This window comes from Fundulus heteroclitus, unplaced genomic scaffold, assembly GCF_011125445.2.
Source record: "Fundulus heteroclitus isolate FHET01 unplaced genomic scaffold, MU-UCD_Fhet_4.1 scaffold_102, whole genome shotgun sequence".
Classification (NCBI taxonomy): domain Eukaryota; kingdom Metazoa; phylum Chordata; class Actinopteri; order Cyprinodontiformes; family Fundulidae; genus Fundulus; species Fundulus heteroclitus.
In genome coordinates this window covers 410746-423092 of record NW_023396488.1, presented here as the reverse complement: position 1 = coordinate 423092, position 12347 = coordinate 410746, and positions in this window count along the sequence as shown.

Genomic DNA, 12347 nt, shown 5'->3' with positions numbered 1-12347 from the left:
ATTCCAGGTGTTAGTTTTACAAAGATAAGTTCATTGCCAAAATAATATCAATGAAAATGAGGACATTATGTTATTCAGACAATTTTAGTTGCCCATATCATTGTTTATTCCTTTTCCAGTCTCAGACCATCCTTTGTGGCCCAAAACAGAAATGACAACACTTTCTATTTTTAGTGTTTGAACAGAAATTATCCAGGGCTGGTGGTCAACAGGCTGGCAGGCATTTCAGAGGAAGTGTTATCAAACCTACTTCAGAGGTGAAGTCACTTCCTCCTCCAGCAAAACCAGATAAGAGCACCCACTCTGAGCCTGATGGGAATTAAATCCTCACCAGGAAGTGGCACAATGGCCTGGCCCATTAGCTCTCAATCAGAGCCACGTCAGCCTTTAAAATGGTCAGAAAAAGCATCCGGCACATCCCTCAGTCTCTCTGGGTCATTGTTGAGATTCTCTCCCACAAACAGGTTGATTGGTTGAGCTCTCGTTCCATCCATGTGTGATCCTGTCAGACTGTTTGGGTCATGAGAGCTGATAGATGATTATTGTGTTAAGGAAGGAAGTCTAATTACTCTGAGTAAATCATCTAATGCTGCAGTGACAGACAGGAATGCTATCAGGCCAAAGACTGGCCCAATAAGTGACTGACCTGCAGGTCCAGATGTTCAAAGGTTTGGTACATAAAACGTCTAATAATAATAATACTAATAATAATAATAATAACAATAATAACTGCAGGGGGAAAAACCCAAGAGCCTCTGTAACATATTTTCGGGTGATGCAGTCAATATTTTTATGATTATTTAGGCTTTATTTTTCTTTTTTTACAAATGATACAATAAATTAACCTTTTACCTCGGGTGGAATAGCGCAAAAACATGGAACCTGGCAAATCATCTCTTAGGGCAGACGCGCTAAAATCAGGTAATTTATTTTTTTGTCCCAAAACAGAGGTCACATTTGTTTATGCAATAAAGACAGTTTATGATACACAACACCTTTTCCCTTAAGTACCTCAGTTATGGCCTCATCACAGACAATATTGTAACATAAAATCAGTTTTTGGTGCATTCTAATATTCAGCAGCAATCATTTAACTTAGAGAATAGAAGACTGAAATAACTTTCCCAAGGCTTTAGACAGAGATTGATCCTGAACATAGATATTTAACTTTTGATCTGTACTTTACAATTCTCACATACTTTTATAAGCAATCAGTGTGATGCCAGCTGTTTGGAAATCCCTTCGATTTAAAACTTTGAGGGCTTTCTTCAGAAACGTTTTTACATCAGCCAACATGATATTGAATCTGTGGTGTGATATAGCATTATTAATGAACTTCTCATCCAACTACTATAACCCACTTTAAAGTGACTTCTCAAGACCAGCCCCCTCTAATTCTGGATTATTGCTCAAAATAACATGCTTAAATCCAATCATGCTGTATTCAGCAGTTACATTCTCCATTTAAATAATCTCAGTTCAATCTTAGATAATCTGGGTATACCAAATTTCCTATTTTATCAAAGGGAATATCCAGTAATGAAACAAGTAAAAAAAAAAGGTTAAATTTGAAATGTCATCATCAGATATTTTGACTTTATCACTAAAGTGATCAACTACTATGTTATGTTATTTTCCTCAATCTCTCACTGAGACACATGTATATTATTTTCCATTTTAAAGACAGAACAGCTTGTATAAAGCAGGAGATGATACATAACCAAAAACAAATCTGACCTGTTACCCCTACCTACTCCATAGAGCTTGCAAAGTTACGCTTTTTTCCTTTTCTCTCTCAATGCTTTGGGTGCAATAAGGCAGAACACATGTCAACATGATACATTGACCTAATTATATTACAACTACAGCTAATCCCAAAAAGTACTCTCCATGCACAAACAGAGACGTGGGAACCAAAGTGCACATGTAGAGGCTGACTGAGCAGGTCAGAAATTAATCCAACACTTCAGCTGAAGCAAAGATGCTTGACCTTTGTGGGTAACATTATCCTCTGTGTTTAGCTTTGTAAATGGACACGTAGGCGTCTGGCACATCAGACCCATTTAAAAAATGCCTACCTCCCAGGTTTATCAGCGATCAGGCCAATGTTTCAGGCCAGTCGACAGACACATCGCTCATCCTCCACGTACACGCTCATGAATATGTATACTCAGCAAGGCTTGTTAACATTCCCAGCAAATCCTTCGCAGACAGGTGAAGTGCACGCATGGAGCCTTTTTCCGACCGATCTGATGACCCTGTTGGAATAACAACGCATGCAGAGGAAGTGGCTGTATGGTCAGGTGAATATCAGAATGACACTGCTGGTCGGACTTCCTCCTCCGCAGAGATTACACATCCTCAAGGTTAGCGTAATCATTTCTTCTTTCCTCCAACAAATAACCCTCAGCAGGGAGTGTGTTGTTTACCTGCATGCTGTTTTTCTTTTTCCTGAGATTCATTCTGCATCAGTTAATGTTGAATATTTCATCACAGCATCTAACGTACGCAGGTTGAACCTGAAGCTTTATCATGATGTGAAACTTTAAAAATATTGTTAAAGCCACATGATTAATAGCTTCTAGGATGTTTTTTTTATATGTTATGATTTGTTTTCTGATATGAGTTTAATGTTTAAAGGTTCTACATCATGCTTTTTTAGGCCAAGTCCACTATAGGTATATATGTGATTAAATACTGCCTTTGGCACTGTGAAGTATTAATTTGTTATAAAATATTAGTTGTCTTCTCGTGCTATTCTCCCAACCTGCATTCACAGAGACGCCGTCTCTCCCCGTGTGGCCACCAACTTCACAACGTCGCCCTAGCTGCTGCAGCATGGTACCAAAAGAAGAGCAGTAGCTGTTGCTGTGCAGATTAGGTGCTAAAAGAGCCCCATCATCTCAACTTTGAGCAGAAACGATTGCACTCTGCCTCACATCACTGCTTATTGGCTGTGTTGTTTATTGGGCAGGGGTGGGGCGGTCAAGGCAGGTACTTCCTGGAGGGCGTGGCCAATGACAGCTCTACATAGACCAGTTATGAACCACTTGTTTTCCAGGACAGGGAAGGGCTGCTGCAGAGCAAGGAATACTTAGACATGTAGAAATCAAGGAAAATACCACCTTGGTCATGAGTTTGATGGAGAAGTAACATCATAAGATGGTTAAAAGCTCTAAAAAGTAGATTTCATATGATTTAGCCCCTTTAAGCTCCAGATGTGTATCACTGATTGTAAATATTTGGGTCTTTCCTGGTTAAATATAAGTAAAAATAAATCATGTAAATAGATTATTTATGATTCTTTCATATGATTTTCTTATTTTCTTCAGGACCTTTCAGTTTCTGATGTCTCTGCTGATGTTTGCGGAACAGATATGATTAGATATATTTAGTCTTACGCAAACACGATTATTTTAGAATATGTGAGATGTGCTTAAGCTGAGTTTGAATTCATCTCAATGTAAATAAGCTGTTAAAGTAAAAATAAAAGGTGCAGTGAATAAGACAAAACATATTTTTCCCTTTTTTGTTAGTGCCAACAGTTGTAAAAATAAAATACTGTAAAAAGACAAGTTTGGTGTGGCAGTTTACTGTAATTATTTATCCAGTTCTTTGACTGAAACTGCCAGCAGGTAGAGCAGTCTCAGTTGCCATGGTTTGCGTTCTCCTACAAAAGCGTTGAAAAGCTGCCCTCCAAACTTGCATATTGAAGCAGACATTAAAATAGAAATAAAGGTTTAAGATTCAGAAACATGTCACAGCAGGATAGACTTATTTGAACAAAACTGAATAAAAAAAATTTGAATAACATACAGAAACGGGCACATTTAGAAGAAAAAATTGTGGTTAAATGTAAAGAAAAATTACGATATAAGGAATGGAAGGAAATAATATTACTCATTCATCTGTAATATAAAATATCGACTTTTTAGACACTTTTGTTTTGTTTTTTTATTTTTTTTTGTCAGCCAGCATCTGTTTTCAGATCATTATGCAACCTAAACTTTAGTGCTTGACACCCCTTACTTCACATAGGCCAATACAAGTGAATATATGTGACTGTTCCCAACACATACATGGATATTCAGCTTGAAAAAAACGACATTTGTAAATCCATAACAAGGAATCTTTGAAACTTCTGTTTGTTTCTAGCAAGAGCAACAATAAAATTACTAGAATACTTTCAGCAATAAAAACTCTAATTGCCTTATTTGATTAGTTTCCCTTTCCTTAACTTCAGGGCTTATTTTAATTTTACTCTCAATGTTCCATTTCCTTATTTTGACAAAAATCTGTAAGATTGTTTATCCAGGGACAGCTAAATTCAACAAATCTTATGACCACTGTTTTTCCAGGCATGTAACCCAGTGATCTTTTGCTACTTTGTTTTATATGAAAAGTTGACTGCATTAGCTGTATGAAGAAAAAGGAAAACAGCAAACATAAAATAATATTTCCATAAGAATGTTTTAGTTAAGAATGAGATCTCGGTTACAAGCGGCCAAAACGAGCTTCCTCCAGAGGGTGGCTGGGCTCAGCCTTAGAGATAGGGTGATGAGCTCTGTTAGCTGGAGAGAGCTCATAGTAGAGCTGCTGCTTCTCAGTATCGAAAGGGGTCAGATGAGGTGGTTTGGATGTCTCATCAGAATACTACTGGACACCCAGAACTTGCAGGAGGGACTATATGTCCCAAGTGACACATAAATTAAAGGTGCATAGCCGCAATATTTGACATTTTAAATGTATACGTCAGTAGCTCACTCTGGTTGCAAACAAAGGTTTTCTGAAAGATTGAATGATGAATGAATGAATGAATGAATGAATGAATGAATTTATTTCAGACAATTTAACAAATTTAACACACATTTAACAAATATTAAATAAATCAATTTCAGAAAGTACCACATAATAATAAAAAATAATCAATTTAGGAAATTCTTCAACCAAGCACTACACAAAAAAGTAATTGATAAACATTAAATAAAATTTTCTGTTCCAGTTCAATTAAATCATTTGAACATAAATAGAGATGAGATAAACAAAATTTTCCTATAAATAAAATATATCAGGTATATTTACCCTGATTTCTGACATTGATTAGTGATTAAATTAGAGATTAATACGTCCTGCTGGTGTATTAGTTGTTATTTTGGTGTTTTGTGCTTTGTATTCGCTGAATTTGTTAGTAAATAAAGCCTTTTATGTTGTTTTTTTTTTACAATTTTAACGGAAATACTACTGCACATGTGCAGCAGGGGTTAAAACAGGGAAGTGGCTAACAGCTATTAGCATCTCTCAGCGAAACAGTGAAGAAAGATCCAAGATCCAGTGAAAAAAAGCACAAAAAATATATGATTCCAAGAGGGAAAAGCTTGGAATGGTTGGGAATCCAGTCTGAACGTTGGTGTTCACTGAAGCGGACGCTAAACCTGATGTGATGCAGAGTTAACTGACGTGAGTAAATGTTCTGATATGAGGCTCTTAAAGCTGCTCTAGATCAGTTTATTTAATTAATAAAAGTTGGTCTGCGATCACGCTAAGCTGCTGCTTTACTGCGAGGCATTGCAGAGGGTCAGGCTCGGTCCAGCATTATTTAATTTTGATTTATTAACTAAGCAAGCCGTCATTCTGTGATACTGTCGCTAGAGGGCGCCACAAGTTTATAATCGCACCCGGTTTTCATTCACAAAAAATACCATGAAAACATTATAAGGAGAAAGGCTTGGTGTATATAACCTTGTTTTATCATGGTCAAAAAGGTTTTGGCCTTTTTCTTAAGCCTATAATGTGGCTATATATCTTTAATGGAGCTTTGAGGCTAAACAAATTAGTCACAAAGTGAGCATCAGTCCTGGATAAACTTAAACTATCTGTGTTTATTTCTCTAGGAAATTAGAATGTTCACAGACCTTGTTTGGTTATTTGGCCTCACATATTGGAGTCAGTTAAGAATAAGAAGTTTATGTAACTTGAAAAACAAAATAAAATGTTTAATTTGAAGTGGGAAAGAGTAAAGGAAGCTCTACATACAGCGGATTTCAAATAGTTTTGAAGTGTCTGTAACTTCCTTATCACTCATAAAATATTATAACCATGAAGGTTGAGACAGCTTTTTACCCACACGTACTACAACAGCAGTAAATCAAACCAAATATCTCAGGTTAAGCAGCGGAAAATTCTTTTAATATGCTGAGTAACAACCCTTTTCCATTGCAAGGACTTTCAGCCATTACCCAGGATTGAGTGTGTTTTGACACAATTTTACTGAAGTAATTTAAATTTCCTGGGTTCACAGTTCCCAGATAAAAGATCATTGGCTTAGGGTAGGACTTTCAGATATCCTCTGATTATTAAGGGGTGGGGATTATTAGTGGACCCTTTAGTCTTCTGACATCCTCTCACCAGCCATATTTAGGACCTTTGTGTTGTCTTTTACTTTATACATTTGTATTTAAATGTGCTTTTTGTTATTGAAAATGGACCAAAGGAAGAGGAAATACACCAGTTGTAAGTTCTGTATCTTGATTTGTGAACTAATGCCGGGATATGGACTTCTCAGTCAAGCTTTAAATATTTAGCTTCTTTTCCGCCACCCACTGGACTGGAAGTGCAGTGCAGTTTTCTTCACCACATTCCCATTTGTCATTTGGCGGATTTAGATAGATGTTCCCCTGCTGTTCAAAGCAATGGAAAGAAAAAAAAATGCACAAATACATGAAATTTCTTTTACCTGGTTAAAAAAACTATGAGGTATTTAAATCCTGGGATTCTTGGTGGAAAAGGCTAGAATTCTCATCAACTGATGTGATTTCCCTAACTGTGGTTTTACCCATTTCAAATAGGAATAAACATGATGTTGACCAAAATTATCTATCTCCAGAAATATCTTTTTATTACATTGTACAAATATATTACAAGGGATTTTTTTTCAGTTTGCATTTGATTAAATATCTATTTTGCAGATGTGCTATACAGTATACATAATATGACCCCCCCCCCCCCCCCCCCCCCAGGCTGTATGGCTGTGTGTGCATAGCTTCGACCGCCCATGGTTTGAGGACGATTTGTTCACATTCGTCCTCATACATGTGTGACCTCTCTACTTCTGTTCCACGCTCTGAGCCTTGGTGCTTTGCAGGGAGATTGTCATCAATCATGGATGAAAATGTGTCGTTTTTCTGCCCCTACCAGGCACTTGACCTTTACCAGACCTTTTCTGTGGGATTTCTTCCTACTGTAATGTCTTAATAAAAGATAAAGAGATCATCTCTGTGCTGAGGAAGAGAACCCCTCCAGAGAGCACACATTTTATACATACCAACACTCTGAATCCAGGGATATAATGCCACTCCAAGGTAAGTCTATATTGTGTTTTGAATTGGTTCTCCAAGCTCCATCTGGCAGGTCTCTGTAACACCTAAAAACATGTGTTCTCAATTTATATAAAAGCCTACCTGCATGGCTCTGCAGACGGCAAACAAATCTGTGAGGGAAAATCTAACTTGGAATCATCTCTTTAATAGTGAGATTAGTGTTGTGGTCAGGACGTTTCCTGCCAAGAATTTATGTGTACGCTAAAAGCAAAAGGTTTGGACACACCTTTGTCATTCAAAGGCTTTTCCTTATTTTGGTAAAGACATCAAAACTATGAGGCAAAAGTGCAAAGAAATATTTAGCAATCAAAAAATCGGGAAATAGTTCAAAACACATTTTATAATTTAGAATAAAAAGTATGTTTTGATTACTGCTTTGCACACTCTTGGCATATTCTAGATGGGCTTCAGTTAATATTTTGTATGTATTTTTTTGGGATTTAATACAATTAACCAATACAAAGCAGTGCGTATGTGTCGGGTGTAAGGACGATGCTGCTTGGTTTTCAGCATGCGTCGTGGCGTGCATTCCTATTCCGCCACAGAGACCTGCAGCTCAGCTGAGAGTACGCAGGAACACTGTCAACAGTAGACTCCATAAAACTGGCCTGTGAGGAAAAGACGGCAAAAAAATTCCTCATTATGGATGTGTACCTGAATAATTACATGACACTATGGTGCTGTCATGTCAAAATGGACCAGAATCTCTGAGGAAGTTTTCTGATGCATTGTTGACCGCATGACACACAGATTAAGTTACTTCTCAAGGCGTCCAACTTTGTTCAAGCAGGGTTTACCTAATAAGGCGACTGTTAGGTTTATATTCATGTTACAGAGAGATTAGATTCATATTAATTGATTCAACATGCACATGCTTTAAACATTAAGTTCTGTGTAAGATGTTGTGTCTCCTTTCAGTTTATCTGAATGATTTTCTCTCCATTAAATGACCTGTGCATAACCTTGAGTCGCTGTGGCGGCCTTCTTCCTCTCCAGTGGCTCCTCCCCATGGAGACTCTGCTCCCCGTTTACCCGGTCCTGCTGGGAACTGGCCTTTTGTGGCCTTTTTCCCCGGGTGGAGTAGTCCTGCAGAAGCTAGCAGGGCCTCTCATCGCCTCCACACAGAGGCCAGAAAGCAGCCGCTTCTCACTCTCAGCGTGCACAGACAGCCCGCTGGGGCTTGACTCCCCTTCTTCGGCTGCTCATTTCTCCTTTTTCCCCGAGTAATCCCTGCTTGGCAGCAGGCTAAGGCGAAGCGGCGAGAAGAACTTCTCTCTGAATGTTTGGGAGACAAGGATTTATCTGAACCTGTCTCACCCTATGTTCTGTATAAGCCAGGGGAGGCTGGTTGAAAAGTTCAGACACAAGCGAAGCGCACTAAAGCACTGAAATTTGCTGCGAGATGTCCGTCTGCTTTAGTGTCCATATTTCACTTCTACATTAGCTGAAGGTGACTCCGGTGCCGCAAAAGAAGTTAAATCTCTCAGAGTTTAATCAAAGAAGGTCAGAAGATTCAGCACACAATGGATGCTAAAGGACAGCAGCAGAGAGCCCCGGCTGGTGTGAAGCTACTTTTAAATCTTCACAGTAATTTCGGGAGGATAAGATGGACAAAGGGGTGAAGCTTATTTTGCACTCAGCTTGAAAAACTACCACTAATCTTGTAGATTTTTTTTCTCTTTCTTTCCTATTATTGTTATCAGCACCGTTCTTCCTCCCAGTTTGTGTTTTATTGTGAAGCCATGAGTCACGTTTGGCACACAAACATCCAAAGTCGGAACAAATTCACATGAAACAGAAGGCGAGAGGTGGAGGGTCAGCATGACTGCCCACCCATAAATCCCTGTAATGAAATAGGCCAGAAGTGTACGGCTGCTCTGATTGGTCAGCAAGCAAAAAAAAAAAGAAAAAGAAAGAACGAACGAAAATTCTAATCCCCTCACTGTCCACAACTATTAGATCAGTTTCTAAATCCTATCAAATGCATTGCTATCTGAGCGGCTCAGCAGACAGAAGCAGAAGTTGCCACCTACAGTCCGTCCTGATTAAAGCACCGGGTAAAAAATCTCTGTTTGCCTCCATATTAGAGTGCGGGGAGGAGCCGGCGCTGTGCTGAGCCAGGATTAGGTCTGCAGCGGGATGGTGGGAAACATTTACAGGAATGTTACTGCTTCGATTTCCCAAGACTGTAAAACTCTCTGATTGTGTGTCCACTGTGTTTACATCTGTGGTCACTAAGGGAGAAAAGAGCAGGCTGTCGGTTCGTCTGACCTGAGGGAGGAAGGTAAAGGCTTCTTCCCTGTGGAGGGGACTGGGAAGAAAGTTTGCATCAAAAATACATTAAATGCTGCCTAATTATGCAGGCAGTTTGCATTGTTGACAGTATAGCTAATGTATTAAACTTTTTTATTAGTACAGGTTATTTTCTGGTGAAAGCTTTCAGTATTTTTTCAAGGTTTGTGAGGTTTCGATTACAAATAAAACTGAAAAAGAAGTGTGATTTATAATTTTGGCTTATTTTTACAGTTAAAACAATATCTTTTGTATCGTTCACTTTTCACTATACCATCAGTAAATCTGTAATTATAAATGCAGCAGTACATGTAGTAATCGCCTTCAAGCTTGCAGAGTAGAGTTTCAAGACAAAATCACAGGATTTCTGAGCTGCTTGAAAGCATTAAACGTTGATTTCCATTGGAACCAAAATTGCTGGGGAAAACAATGGAGAAAAATATTTATAATGGATGTTAGATTTTAATCTTTATTTATATATGACCTTAGAAATTTGGTAATATTCAATAAGCTAATATATAATATTTTCAATTTAATGAATTGAGTGTGTATATATATATGTATAAAAACAGAAAAAGAGAGTGAGAGAGAGAGAGTTCTACTGTATTGATTTATATTTTGACTGATTTTATTATGCATTGTGCATATTGGGAGAAGTACAAATATTTAATTGAATAGAGGTTTAAATATAACTCAAAATAATAACATAAAGCTGTGCATCAGATATGATGGTGGATGTGTGAACAGTTACTTCGTGTAATTTTTGCATGGAACAAACCACAGATGTGCTGGAGAGAGGAGCTCCCCTCAACTGAGAAGAGGATGCTTTTAAAGCAGGAATAAGAGAAACTGCAGCACAATAACTGCAGCCCTTACACTAACTTCAGCCCATAATACTGTTTACAATGCAACACCTAAGGGAAAATTCAAGGAAATATATATATATATATATATATATATATATATATATATATATATATATATATATATATATATATATATATATATATAACTAGTAAAAGTATAATGATAGAATCCTAGTCAATATGTTAACCAATTTATGTCATTCCATAATTTAGCATTTTTTGCAGTCTCAGTCCTCCATTATAGGAGCATTGTCATATTAAGTGCACCAACAGTTAAGCTTTACTACAAATAATCTTCACAATTTTTACATATTTCTAAAGACGCAAACATTTGTCCATGTATTCTTGGTGCAGTACATACAGGGTTCTGAAACTAGTTTTCATGTCTCAGCATGGATAGAATCTCATAACATCCTCACCTAAGTCCCAAAAGAAGACAAAAGAACCATGTTTACAGAGAGAATAGCATCTCTAGTAATCAGCCCTGCATGTACCACCGTGCAGTTTAAGGTGTTACATGCCTGCACCTGTGTGGCCGCGGTGCAGCAGCTCATTGTTTCTCATGTCGTGAAGTGAGACTGCAGAAACAGAGGTTGATGACGTCTGTCTGCGTGCTTGTGTGTGTGTGCACGAATGCCTCGTCTCACAACTAACAAAATGGAACCTCAGAGCCTCACACAGCCCCCTGACATCTGGCTCTAAAGCAGAGCTTTGCTGCCCCCTCTGGTTGAAGGCAGTAAGCCTTTTCACTGTCTAAACACAATCCAGCACCATCAATGACCGTGGCTGCACCCACCAATCAGCTCATAGATTCAAACCGACACATCCACAGCTCTAAAATGGGAGATTAGTAAAACAAAAAACACAAAAATTATATTTTATTGCTCACTGACGTATCATAGTAATCAGAGATGAAAAAGCAGATTTCTTTCCTTAAAAGCTGCGGAGTTTTATACTAAAATCATACAATGTATACAATGTGTATATTCATGTTTATATATGACATTTTATCCTCTTGTTGTGTAATGTGTAACTCTTCTAATAAATGTTTCAGACTGGTGTGATAGTAACTAAAAATAGGAATATAAAAAAAAGTTAATTCACCACATTATTGTGAAAGCCTTTCTCTGAGCACTTCAGGAAGATTTATTTGATTTTGACAAATGCCAAGTGTTTAAATCTATGAGAAGCACTGCAATTCTCTTAAGAAACAATGTGGATTTCTCTTAAGAGGAGCTGATTTCAGACGAGCTAACCGCACCTGTTGTTCCCTGAAGGTCATGGCTTGAAGATTTCAATAGAGCCACATTTCCACACAGGAAAGCTAGGGTTCTCAAAGCAAAACAGTAATTCTGCACAACTTTGTCTTGAGATCTTGCCCATGAAAAGCCCAAAAAAGATTGGTGTTGGGGTGTGGGAGGGAACCTGAGTCTGCACAAGAAATGACCCCGGCTTTCTGCTGAGAATGAACACTCAGTTATTGCTTTGGTGTGACACAGTTTAGCTTGAAAAGGTGACCCACCTTGGTGCTCTATAATTTTGCAGCACATTAATTAAAGCTCTGTGATTTTTCCCGAAATTTCCCCAAGTCCCTTTTTGAATAACTGAGCACCGTCTTACCTGCTCTTCCACTCTTTTGGGGGATCGCATGAAAAAAATATCCCAAATCTTCTTTGATTTTATTTCTTTCAACTGAAGCGTTCCTCTTCTTCTCATGAACACGAGCGCAGTTTGCTTCTTGTGACTCTCAGTCATGTTCAAAGTCTACGGTGAGAGCAGCGGAGCTACATTGAACGGCTAACCGCTAAGCTAA